The sequence below is a fragment of the Mus musculus genome, chromosome 5 (genome assembly GCF_000001635.26).
Source record: "Mus musculus strain C57BL/6J chromosome 5, GRCm38.p6 C57BL/6J".
NCBI classification, from domain to species: Eukaryota; Metazoa; Chordata; class Mammalia; order Rodentia; family Muridae; genus Mus; species Mus musculus.
Window position 1 is genome coordinate 10,299,263 of NC_000071.6, and position 12,488 is coordinate 10,311,750.

At 33.7% G+C, this 12,488-nt stretch overlaps 1 long non-coding RNA gene across 1 annotated transcript in view; it reads left to right on the top strand.

Annotated features, from left to right (window-relative positions):
* Window positions 1-3,123: 3,123 nt before the first annotated feature.
* Window positions 3,124-12,488, top strand: part of Gm31831 — a 54,852-nt gene continuing 45,487 nt past the window's right edge. The window contains exon 1 of the long non-coding RNA XR_868250.2: window positions 3,124-3,221. This is a non-coding gene — a long non-coding RNA (predicted gene, 31831). The remainder of the gene's footprint in view (window positions 3,222-12,488) is intronic.

The window sequence follows — 12,488 nt, forward strand, 5'->3', positions numbered from 1 at the left end:
ACCTGGTCTGCGTCAGTGGGAGAGGACCTGCAGAGACTTCATGTGCCAGAGTGAGGGAATACACAGGGAGCCCTCCACTCTCTTAGGGGATGGGGATGGGGCAAGACCGGAAGAAAGGGGAAGTGATCTGGGTGTAAAATAAATGAATAAATACGTACATACATAAATAAATAAACAAACAAATAAATAAATAAAATGGAGAAAAACCAAAACAAACAAAAACCATATTCTTTATTCCAAACTTGCAAAATCTCTCTAATACCTAATACTTTTGAAACAATGAGTTCATTCATTCTATTATTTGCCAATCATCTGCCAAGTAAACACAGATTAAAAAGGGTTAAGTCTTATCTATTTCCATCAAATGCTAATATGTTTACTATGTAGGGGTGCCTAGGTAACATAAGTTTCAAAGATTAAGGCACTTAACATAAATGATGAAATTTTAGATGTGCATGGCCACAAACACGTGTTTGTTTTCAGTTTCAAGTTCACTTGCTTGTAGTATTTTATTAGATTTAACAGGAGATATTTTTGCAGCTTTGCCTTAAAATTATGTTATACACATATGCACACAAGCATATACACTTGCACATGTGTATACAGTTGTGCACACACTAGAGAGAGACAGAGAACAGCAGTGAGATTACCAAATTAAGAGAAAGAAGTCAGTTATTGTAAAATCAGGTGTCTATGCTTACTTTTAGAATGATAAAAGACCTGAAGCAGAGATATGTTAAGCTTGAAACGTCAACAAAAGCTTTTGAATTAACAGACTACCTGTAAGTAAGTTCTATTACAGGCTGTCAGCAATGGTTTCACAAAAATACAAAAATTGTGATGTTTTATTAATACTAACATTATTTTCCAAACCGGAAACATATTGTACATATGTTTATTTCCCAGTTGTTTGCTGAACCTCAGATTTATTATATTCAGATAGTATAATTAATGCATTGCTTTTGTGGCATAGAATTCATAGAAAATGGTAGCTGACTTAAGTAAAACACTATGCTTATTTGAATATGTATATGCTTTTCAAAATAAATGCTACAGTGAGATATAGAAAATATGAAAACAGAATTTACTGCATAATGATTTAAGAGAAGGTGAAATAATGTTTATTTCCTTAGTGCAATTTATTTGAAATAAAAATAATTTCCTAGTGCAATTTATTTGAAATAGAAATAATTTCTGCTAAAGTGTATTCATTGTTTTAAAAAATACATTGGGCAGACATAGGCTTTGAATAAATGTTTGAAAGTAATTTATTGCTTGCCAGAGGATAAAAATGTGGTTGCTTTTAGATATGAAAAGCAAATACCACAATTTATTTTTTCCAAGATCTGTCTGTGTGTTGTTAGGAAATGTGATTTTGTTTCATAGTTGGGCATTGAATCCTCTTTCCTCAGATATAGGCGGCATCTTATAGTTTGTATCTATAACTCCTAAACAGTTATTTTGTACTCTAACTAATGTGCCTATCTGCAGAAAGATAGTCACTGAATACAGTATTCTTCAGTTGTACTTTACTGAGAAATTTGAAACCTTTGCTTCTTAGTACTCTATGTTACACAGGGAGGCATGGTGCTGCATTTACATGTTGTTGACTTATATGGCACTATATGTAATTAATTGGAGTCCATCTCACCTTTTAGATGAACAGCATGAATTTATTTTAGTATCTAGTATAATTCACTCTGTCACGTTATATCTCATGGTGATGTAAACCAAGGAAATGCTTAAATGACTATTTCACAAGACTGGTTGAGGGGGGGTTGCTTAAACTAGAGCACATTTTATAGATTTCTGCCTGATTTTTACTTGAGGATGGTTAAGTGGTGAATCCTGTGATGTTTGTTACAGTAGATAAATCAGGGATCTCATCTGTCTTGGCCTCAAATTGCAAGGCGCAGCTTTGGGAAAATCATAGTACATCTGATCTAAGGGATGTATTCAGAAGAGATTCGATGAGCCAATCTGTTACCGCTCAGGGGTTTAGATAGTATATGGTCATATATTTGGTACTGAAGGCCAGAAACAGTGTTTTAGAATGGATAATGTTTAACAAAAATATTTTTAAGGCCATTGTACAAATTATTCTAATAGAAGGAGATTAAAATATCTCTTTCTAACATAGCAGCATAGTTCAATTTTTGTGGAAATTCTTACCTGGGTATTTCCTTTGAGTATATAGTTGTATTTAAATTTGATTCCAATTTCAGTGCATTGCTAAATAAAGTATTGGTCATACATTTTTTATGAAGTAAAATTATTGCTAAAGAATGTGAAGATCTGAAACAATCATACACAACATATTTAACAAATAGTTTCTAAGATAACTTCATATTCATTTTATTCTCTTAAATTTTTTTTTCTGTTGGACATTAGTAAAACAAAACACCTTTTTCAAGCATGTGAAAAAAAAACCAGGTAAACTGATAAGCCATTGCTATATTTGAGATAATAAAGTCTGCCCAAGGCCCATGTGTTAGTATTCCATTTACAGGCCTATAGTTCCTGTTTCTAGTGGTCCATTAGAAGAAGGGATATAGTGGGAGGATTTGAGCTTCATACAATGTTCTTTTGAATACCTTCACTTCTGACCATGAGGTGAGCAGTTTTACTCTGTCAATATTTCTATCCACATCTCACTGATATATAAGAAGTCATTAGGCTCATTCATCCATTATGGATTTTAGCGTCAAAAATCGTGAATCAGAGCACTCCTACCCTTTAATAAACTGACTCTTGTGTATTTGATATAGCAATATGAAGGAGACTAACTCAAGCACCTTCTGTAACCTCTGCTTGACTGCTCAGATATCTGAGATCGGCATTCAAGTCTGAAAGTTAGGCTGGGCTTTGATAATGTGTGGTAACTTTTCCTTATAAGCAAAATGTGATTCTTCATCTTTGTTGTCAACTTGACTTGAATTAGAATTAGCTATGAGATGAACTTTGTGTTCTTCAGTGAAGATGAATATGTGTGAAAGTGTTTCCAGATAGGCTTCCTGGGGGAGGGAACACCAACCCTGAATATGGGAACTGCTTCTGCTATGGAATGGGAAAGAGAAAGTGACCAGTATCTACCCATTTTTTGCTTTTTGGTTACAGCTATGGTATGACTAGCTGCCTCATGTTCCAGACAGGACTCCTTCCCAGACACTTAGAACTGCATTCTCAAACTGAGAGCCAAAGCAAACATCTCTCTCTTGAAGGTACCCTATGACAAGTATTTTATCAAAACAATGAAAAAAGTAAATACTACCTGAAGGAGTCAGGACAAACTCTAACACCATTAAATAAGTAATTTGATATCATATTAAATAAATATTTTGGCATGTATAAAATCTCAATTTATATATGAGGACAGTCTTTTTAATAAATGTTGAGGGTGAAATTGAGAATCCATATGAAAACAAATGAATTAACTAATATTTCTCATAGTTTAATATAATATGAATCAGAGAATTATATATAACATTTTATATTATTAAGTTACAAAAAATAATAACAACAACAAAAAAAAAACCCAACAAACTACATGGAAGAATGATTCAGAATCTTGGAGTGGAAATGATGTTTACAAGTAACTTAAAAATGTTTTAGGACGGCAATTAAGGAAAAACTATGTGAAAGGACTTACATGAATTAAAATGTTTCTGCTTAGCAAAGAAGATCAATAGAGAACAGACACTCCAAGAATGAGAGAGAATGATTGTAAAGTATATGCCTTACAAAGGGTTAATCACAAGTGTACATAAAGAATCCTAATGGCACAATAGCAAAACCTCCAACTTTGCAAGTAGATAATGGGCTTAAACATCAGAACACACACACACACACACACACACACACAGAGAGAGAGAGAGAGAGAGAGAGAGAGAGAGAGAGAGAGAGAGAGAGAGAGCTAATCTGTATCTGAAAAATGGTCGTTATATTAATTGTGAGAAAAATGTCCTTCAGAAATAAAATGAGACATCATCTTAGCCTGGAAAATAAAATGATTAAATATAACCAGTGATGATAAAGATGTAGAGAAAAGAGATTCCTCCTACAAGGAGGTAGATGTAGATTAGCGTAGCCATTATGGAAATCAGCATGGAGTTTCCTCCAAAATGTCAAGAATTGAAAATTACAACTAGATTTCCATAGAGAGATATATTGGCAAACAAGGTAAAAGGAGTATGTATATATTGGCAAACAAGGTAAAAAGACAGACACATCTGTCTGCCTAAGTTGATGATAGCAATATTCAAATGGCAAAACATTTTAAAGACCTTAAGTATCTAGCCACTTCTTAATTTTTAAAACTCTGACTCACTTATACTGTAAGTTACTATTTAGCATATAAAAACAGATTAAAATTTGTCACTTGACATGTAGATTACTGAATTAAGAGAAATAAGCCAGACACAGAAAAAAAAAGTCTACTATATAATCTGATTTATATGGAGGCTCTAAATGATGAATCTCACAGAAGTTGGGTGTAGAATAGTGGTTGTCAGAAGCAGCAAGGAATATTGGGAGAGGAAAGGGTAGAGGCTGACCAGTAGGTATAAACTTTTATGTGAGAGTGAGGATTGCCCTGAATATCCCCATGACAACAGGTAATGATAATACATTGTGTGTTCTAGAAGAGATAAAAGAAATTTTTAACATTTCGTCATGAATGATAAATATTTGAGAAGAAAGAAATGTGCAGCCTGCTTTCAGCCATATACAACACACATACATTTATTTTAAAATATCACATACTGCCCCATTTCTATTTCTTGTTTTGTTTTATAATTTCATTTTTATTTTGAAATTAGAATATAATTACATCATTTTACATCTTTTCAATATGCATTTCTTCTTCATATCCTCCTTGCTCTCTTAGGAATAAATCATCTTTAATTGTAGTTTTGTATATCCACACAGACACACTCACACTCCCACAGATAAAAACATACAGACAAGACACATAATTATATTCATAAATCTATGAAGAACACCTTCCTAAGTCCATACAGTACTGCTTTTATGTATATATTTTCAGGGCTGAATGCCTGCTATTGAGAAATTAAACTAGGAGCTTCTTTCCTATGGAAAACTATTTCCCCCATTTTCAATATCCTTAGTTGCCTGTTATTCTTTGTCTGTACCAATTAGTAATAACCTAAAAAGTTTCATCTATAAAAATGTTTCATGCATAAATATGGACTAAATAAGGGTGACACAAATAGTCATACCAAAGTTTATGGGGTAAAGTTCACAAGGCCATAACCCTAAACAAAGAATTATAAACAAATAAGGAATTATGAGAACAGAATAAGTATTCTTATCAAGGAAAGATCATAATCACCGGTTATCTAAGGCCAAATGATCATCCCTGGAAATATACATAGATATAGTGTAATACAGAATACACAGGCTATATTTAGGAATACATGTGCATGTATATACATTTCTGCATGCAATAACAATTAAGGATTCAGAAGGAGAAACAAGAAAGAAGAAATGTTCTAAATATAATCTCAAAAATGTTAAGTCAAGGTCAAAGTAATGTTATATTTAATTACATGTGTGATTTTATATACATACATACATACGTGTGTGTGTGTGTGTGTGTGTGTGTGTGTGTGTGTGTGTTAATCAGTTAAATATAGAATACAGAAAATTAGGGGAAGAAAAAGAAATCCAAACAGGAAATTAAACTATATCATTTCCTCTAGAAAAGCATGGAATAAATACATAAGCTACCATAAGGATAAAAGCAGGTGATATTGGTTGTAAAAGTAGTAAATAATAAAAGATAAAAGGCACAGGAAGTTTTCTAAAGAAATAACAGTGTTCTTATGGGATCGTAGTGGATTGTAGTAGATTGATTGTCAAATGATTAGATTGATCAAATTTTAGTTCAAGATATACCAATTCTCTATGATAGATTAAAATTAATTAATAACATTTCAACATCTATTCAAATATAAAAACAAGAACCAGGTTGAGTTCGTAAAAATAAAATGCTGAGAACATTAACAAATATGAGTAAAGAAAGATAATTTAAGGGTATCATCCTATTTTGCCTTTCTCACACAAAAAGTTAAATTCTTGGCAATACTATCTTATAATCTTAAAATTAAATGTGTAGCTAATCTCAGACTGTAGTATGCTCCCTTTAGTAACAAGAAACTAGGATGCATATGTGATGATTTTTAATTCATCTGCAACTATTTATTCCTCAGAATATTCTAAATATCTGAGGATATGTTGATTTAGATTCTTACTCTTTAACATGTCCAAAGAAATCATTCTTAAGCTACTTATTATAAACTATAACGATATGCTGTCTCTGTAAATCATTTTAAAGAATTCTAATAACATGGTTAAAATTGTATGTTAATTATGTAAAGAAAATATAGAAACAATTCAACTTTCAAGACAAGCAAATTTTATTACACTCATATTTATATTTAAGATTATTTCTTTGTATAGGAAACCCAAGTGGGTGTTGTACTGGCTGGTTTGTGTGTCAACTTGACACAAGCTAGAGTTAAAAACAGAGAAAGGACCTGACCTTGAGGAAATGGCTTCATGAGATCCAGCTGTAAGGCATTTTCTCAATTAGTGATCAAGGAGGGAGGGCCCAACCCTTTACGGGTAGTGCCATCCTTGGGAGGGTAGTCCTGGGTTCTACAAGAAAGCAAACTGAGCAAGCCAGGGAAAGCAAGCCAATAAGCAGAGCCCCTTCATGGCCTCTGCATGAGCTTCTGCCTCCATGTTCCTGCCCTCTGTGAGTTCCTGTCCTGACTTCCTTTGGTGATGAGCAGCAATGTGGAATTGTAAGCATAATAAACCCTTTCCTCTCCAACTTGCTTCTTGGTGATGTTTTGTGCAGAAATAGAAACCTTGACTAAGAAAGTTGTCAATGACATACCAAAATGAAGCCTTTTGGATAGGGGTAGTAGAGTCTTTTACACATGTACATAAATCAAATGCTACAATGATCGCTAAATTATTTCTGCTTCCTAGCAATAACAAGTAATTTTTTTCATGCTTCCCCTTCTCTTATTCTTCTGTTTATTCAGGGGATGTATTCTTGGGAAATCACTTTAATAAGCATTAGAGTTAATCATACTTCTTGGATGAATGTCCGATCTTTGAATTTAGTGAAATTGAAGTGCAAAAGAAAATTAGTTACTCCTGTCTTCTAGACATAGCAGGACACAGTTTCTGTAAGATCAGAAATATAAATATGGTCCAAGTCAAAAAGTTAACAGAAAGTATTGATTTTTTGGCACCATCATTATTAAGAAAATTATATGGAGATACTTTTCCATATATTAAATGCCTGGAAAGGGAATTTGATCACAATTGAGTATAGTTTTAATACTTCTATAATTATATTATTTCTTAAGGTGAGATCCTGACCATATACATAAAATTCTATTGCATTCTAAGGAAGAATTTGAAATAAAAATTGTTTTGAACAGAACATCCATATGGATGTATAACCCTAAGGTCAAAATTATAATCTTTTCTGAGACTACATTACATAAATAATCACCAGATCCAACCAACCTCCAGTGATCTATTACATTTTGAAGTACAGAAAATAGTGACAGACTGAGTCCTCAGAGAGTATGAAATGATTCAATAATGTACACTCCAATGTAAGCAGAAATGGGGAAGTCCTGAAGATGAGTTCATATGCTTCAAGAGGAAACATTTCATGAAAAATATAGGCAATAGAATTGTCTCTTAAATCTTGTAAGGGCTTAAAGTTTTGTAGTTCTAAATTGGAAATACCAGTTTTTACAGCCTAGATTGCACATTTCCAAAAGTTGACATTAATTAGGTTGAAGACATTTCTTCATTGACAGTTTTGAACTTTTTGTTAACCATGAAATTAAATTCATGAATATAAAGTAGCATAAAATTATTTTCTTTTTATAGAATTAAAGAATTTTATCATTTCTTTTTAAAGTTTTGATTAACAGTGGTAACTGCTTCTGCATCAAACTTTTGACAAATGTCATTCTATAATATCAGATCTCAGAGGTCAAAAACTATGTTTTATTTTTATATTTTCAACAGTTGCTATTTAACAGATTATTTACATATAAATTATATAATGCTTGAAACAATCAATATAGACTATAATATACCATTTTTGATCAAACAGAAGCATACATTTATAGAATTAAACACAATTGAAAACTAGTTTCTATGTACATGAATTCTATTAAAGGTAAGTTAAAGGTTGACTGACAAGAACAGTGAAAATTAAGTCCTTTTGTGAGCTGGTGGAATAAAGCATTTCATGAATGTCAATAAAACATTTTGAAAACAGCATTCAAACTGGATCAAGCACCAGACAACAATCCCAGTGGCTTCTGTCCTCAAGGAGATCAGAGTCTATTTAAAAATACCAGATGATACGAAAAACTTGGAGATGAAATCACATGAAAATAAAACCAGAAGTTCTAATGTGTGCTGCAGAGCAGATGAAAATGCTAATGATGTCTCTATAAGTTAAATGTCACTTAGGATATAAATCAGGAAGTGAGAGAGCCAATATTTTATTGTAATCTAGATGATATATTGCTTTTTATGGCCACAGGTATTTTAGAGTTCATGAAAAATTTAGTGTCTTCTCAAACAAGGAAAGAATAGTTTCATACTTGTATATAAGTGAAGAATTTCTGTTTAAAAAGTTAGTGGCACTTCTATTTAAATAAATATTGTAAACAAGATGGAGATTAATTTGCATAATAAATATTTAATAGTTTCTCAAGTGTGGATATATATGGAATACAAAGACCAAACCCTCTTTTCAGTTCACCTAGTTGCTAGGAAATTTCTTCTATAAATTTTGCTGCTTTATATTACAATATCTAAGAGTACAAGACAATATTTTGGCTATGACATCACTGTAAGAACCAGATACCACAAATATTAAAATATATCATTGTATATTGGCTACATAGCCACATGAACAATTAGAAATTTACAGTATGAGTACCGGCTCTCATCTCTGTCCTCCATTTATATAATACCTATACTTTGGTAAATCAACCAAGTTTTGATGCTAAGACAAATAACACATTTAATATATGTTATTTGAAATCTGTTACATGACAGCTGTTTAGATTGCTGATCTTAGCTGTGTGTATTTACTAGTTTTCAATGTTTAAGAGAAAATTAAGTTGCATTATCAAATTAAATATTATACCTGTGTATAGCATTGACCCGTTTTACTGATAAATGATTGGAAGCATGCACCTTAGTATGCTTTGTTTGCGGTAGATGTTATGTCCCTGACCTAAAAGTCTTTTCTCATATCTCCACTATTTTACTATGTTTCATAAAATAACCAGCTATAAGCTCCTTTCTTGAAAATCCTCAAATATCTGGATGATGTTTCTTCGATTAAATACCTACAATAATCCAATTCATTTGATGGTTCAAATTATTCTTTTAAATATTAATAATATAACAATTAATAAATATACTCCAGTAGTAGTATACTTTATCATCCTAAAGAAATGTATGTGATTTTTTTACTTTTCTCAGTATTTTATTTTTCTATAAAAATATATATGACACTAGTTTCTTATTTATCTATAAAAGTAAAATTAACAAGCCTGTAATAACTTACAAAATTAAAAAGAACAAGTTGTTATTAATTGTAGAAACACAGATGTAACTGAAGGTCATGTTAAACAAAATCAGCCTATCTTAGTAGATCAACTTCAGAAATTTTCTCTAATTTATGGAGTCAGACAAAAATGAGACATGAAAATAGGAGAAGGAATAGAGAATAAGAGGGCCACGGGGTATTGAATACAGTAGCTTAGGAAGAGGGAAATAGGATAAGAGCATGTTATATGCAGTCATTAAAAGATCACAATGGAGCCCATCATTTAACGTACCTAATGCCCTAAAGATTTTCATGACATAAATTATAAATATACAGAAGACTGTATCTTACTTGAATGTTTTTTTTTTTTTTTTTTTTTTTTTTTGGTTTTCTGTTTTTGCTTAAACCATTGCTCCCAGGGTTTATCACATTTACCTTTTAAACAACAACAAAATTCTACCAGAGATCATTCCTGGGAAGGGTGATTTTGTGATGGGATTATTTTTTTTTAATTCCTTCTTATTATTTAATCTTTTACGTTTTTACACTCCAGATTTTATTCCACTCTCTGTCCTCCCTCCACCTGTTTCACATCCCATACCTCCTCACTGCCCCACTGTCTCCATAAGGATGTCCCTCCCCACCACCAGACCTCTAAACTTCCTGGGGCCTTCAGTCTCTGGAGAGTTAGGTGCATCCTCTCTAACTAAACCCAGACATGGCAGTTCTCTGCTATACATGTGTTGGGGGCCTCATATCAGCTGATGTATGCTGCTTGATTGGGATTATTCTTATTCTTTTTTTTTTTTTTTCTGGATTGGATATTTTCTTTATTTACATTTCAAATGTTATCCCATTTCCTGGTTTCACCCCGCTCCTGGAAATCCCCTATCCCATACCCCCTTCTATGAGGGTGTTCTCAGCTACCCACCCACCCACTCCCACCTCCATGCCCTACACCCCCTACTCTGGGCCTTCATCGGACCAAGGACTACTCTCCTCACATTGATGCCTGACAAGGCCATCTTCTGCTACATATGCAGCAGGAGCCTTGTGCACTCCTTGGTAGGTGGCTTAGTCCATGAGAGTTCTCTGGGGTCTGGTTGGTTGATATTGTTCTTCCTATAGGGCGGCAAACCCCTTCAGCTTCTTCAATCTTTCTCTAACTCCTCCACTGGGGACCCCATCCATGTTCAATCCAATGGTTTGGATGTGAGCATCCCCCTCTGTATTAGTATAGCTCTGGTAGGACCTCTCAGGAGACTGCTATATCAGGCTCCTTTCAGCAAGCATTTCATGGCATCCACAATAGTGTCAGGGTTTGGTGACTGTATAGGGGATGAATCCCCAGGTGGGACAGTCTCAGGATGGCCTTTCCTTCAGTCACTTCTCTACACTTTGTCTCCATATTTGTTCCCATATCTTCTTCCCCTTTCTAAGATGAACCGAAGTACCTACAATTTGGTGTTCCTTCTTCTTGTGCTTCATGTGGTCTGCGAATTATATCTTGGGTATTTGGAGCTTTGGGGCTATTATCCACTTATCAGTGAGTGTATACCATGTGTGTTCTTTTGTGATTGGGTTACCTCATTCAGGATGATATTTTCTAGTTCAATCAATTTACCTAAGAATTTCATGAATTCATTGTTTTTAATAGCTGAGTAGTACTCCATTGTGTAAATGTACCACATTTTCTGTATCAATTCCTCTGTTGAAGGACATCTGAGTTCTTTCCAGCTTCTGGCTATTATAAAAAAGGCTGCTATGAACATAGTGGAGCATGCATCCTTGTTATATGTTTAAGAATCTTTTGGGTATGTGCCCAGGAGTGGTATAACTGGGTCCTCAGGCAGTACTATGTCCAGTTTTCTGAGGAATGGCCAGACTGATTTCCAGAGTGGTTGTACCAGCTTGCAATCCCACCAACAATGGAGGAGTGTTCATCTTTCTCCACATCTGATCCAGTGATCTCCTGTCACCTGAGCTTTTGATCTTAGCCATTCTGACTTATGTGAGGTAGAATCTCAGGGTTGTTTTGATTTAATGAAAGAGTAGTGTAAACAGCTTCAAGCTGTTTTTAATGATTTGTATAAAAAAGACACTATACAGAAACACGAGACATAATATGGATAAACTTTTATCTATAAAAACAATGTAATATAAATCAATACACTTCTAAATTATATTTTGGATAATTTTCTGATAAATTTCATCATTTTTAAAAAATAAATATGGTACCACCCAAAACAACAACAGCAAAACAATAAAAGCCTAGACAGGTTGCCAGTGAAAATAACTCTTAAAAAGTTTGTTGGAAATGCTGAAGAGTAGCTCTCTTACAATTGATGATGAGAGACAAGACCAACTCTGTCTTGGGTTCAGGCTTCATCTTAGAGAACCTGACCTAAGGTTAAATGGTAGTTCTGACAAGTCTGCACCATTCACTAGTCTCTAGGTTACACCCTAACAAACCTGCATCTAGCTATAGCCTCCAGGTTACTCCTCAACAACCACCAATCAGGAAAAAAACATGTGAAAGTTTATGGTTTGGCTCCCAGCACCAGCCAATCATTTTAAAGGACAACAAATAACCTCCAAAGCAGATGCATGCCAAGGTGAAAACCCCCTTGTTTGTTTATGTGCCTCTCTAAATACTTTCTTGAAACTGGACTAAGGGCTCCACCCTCCAGTCCTTCTGCATCAGTGATGATGATAGTGTTGCCCAAGCTTGAGCTTGATAAAGACCCTAGTACTTGTACTATTATATCAGAATCGGCTTCTTGGTGGTCTTTTGGGGTTCACAAAACAGGCACATCAATACCTTCTGGTGGGTATGTTGAAGGGGGAAGGACCTTATTTC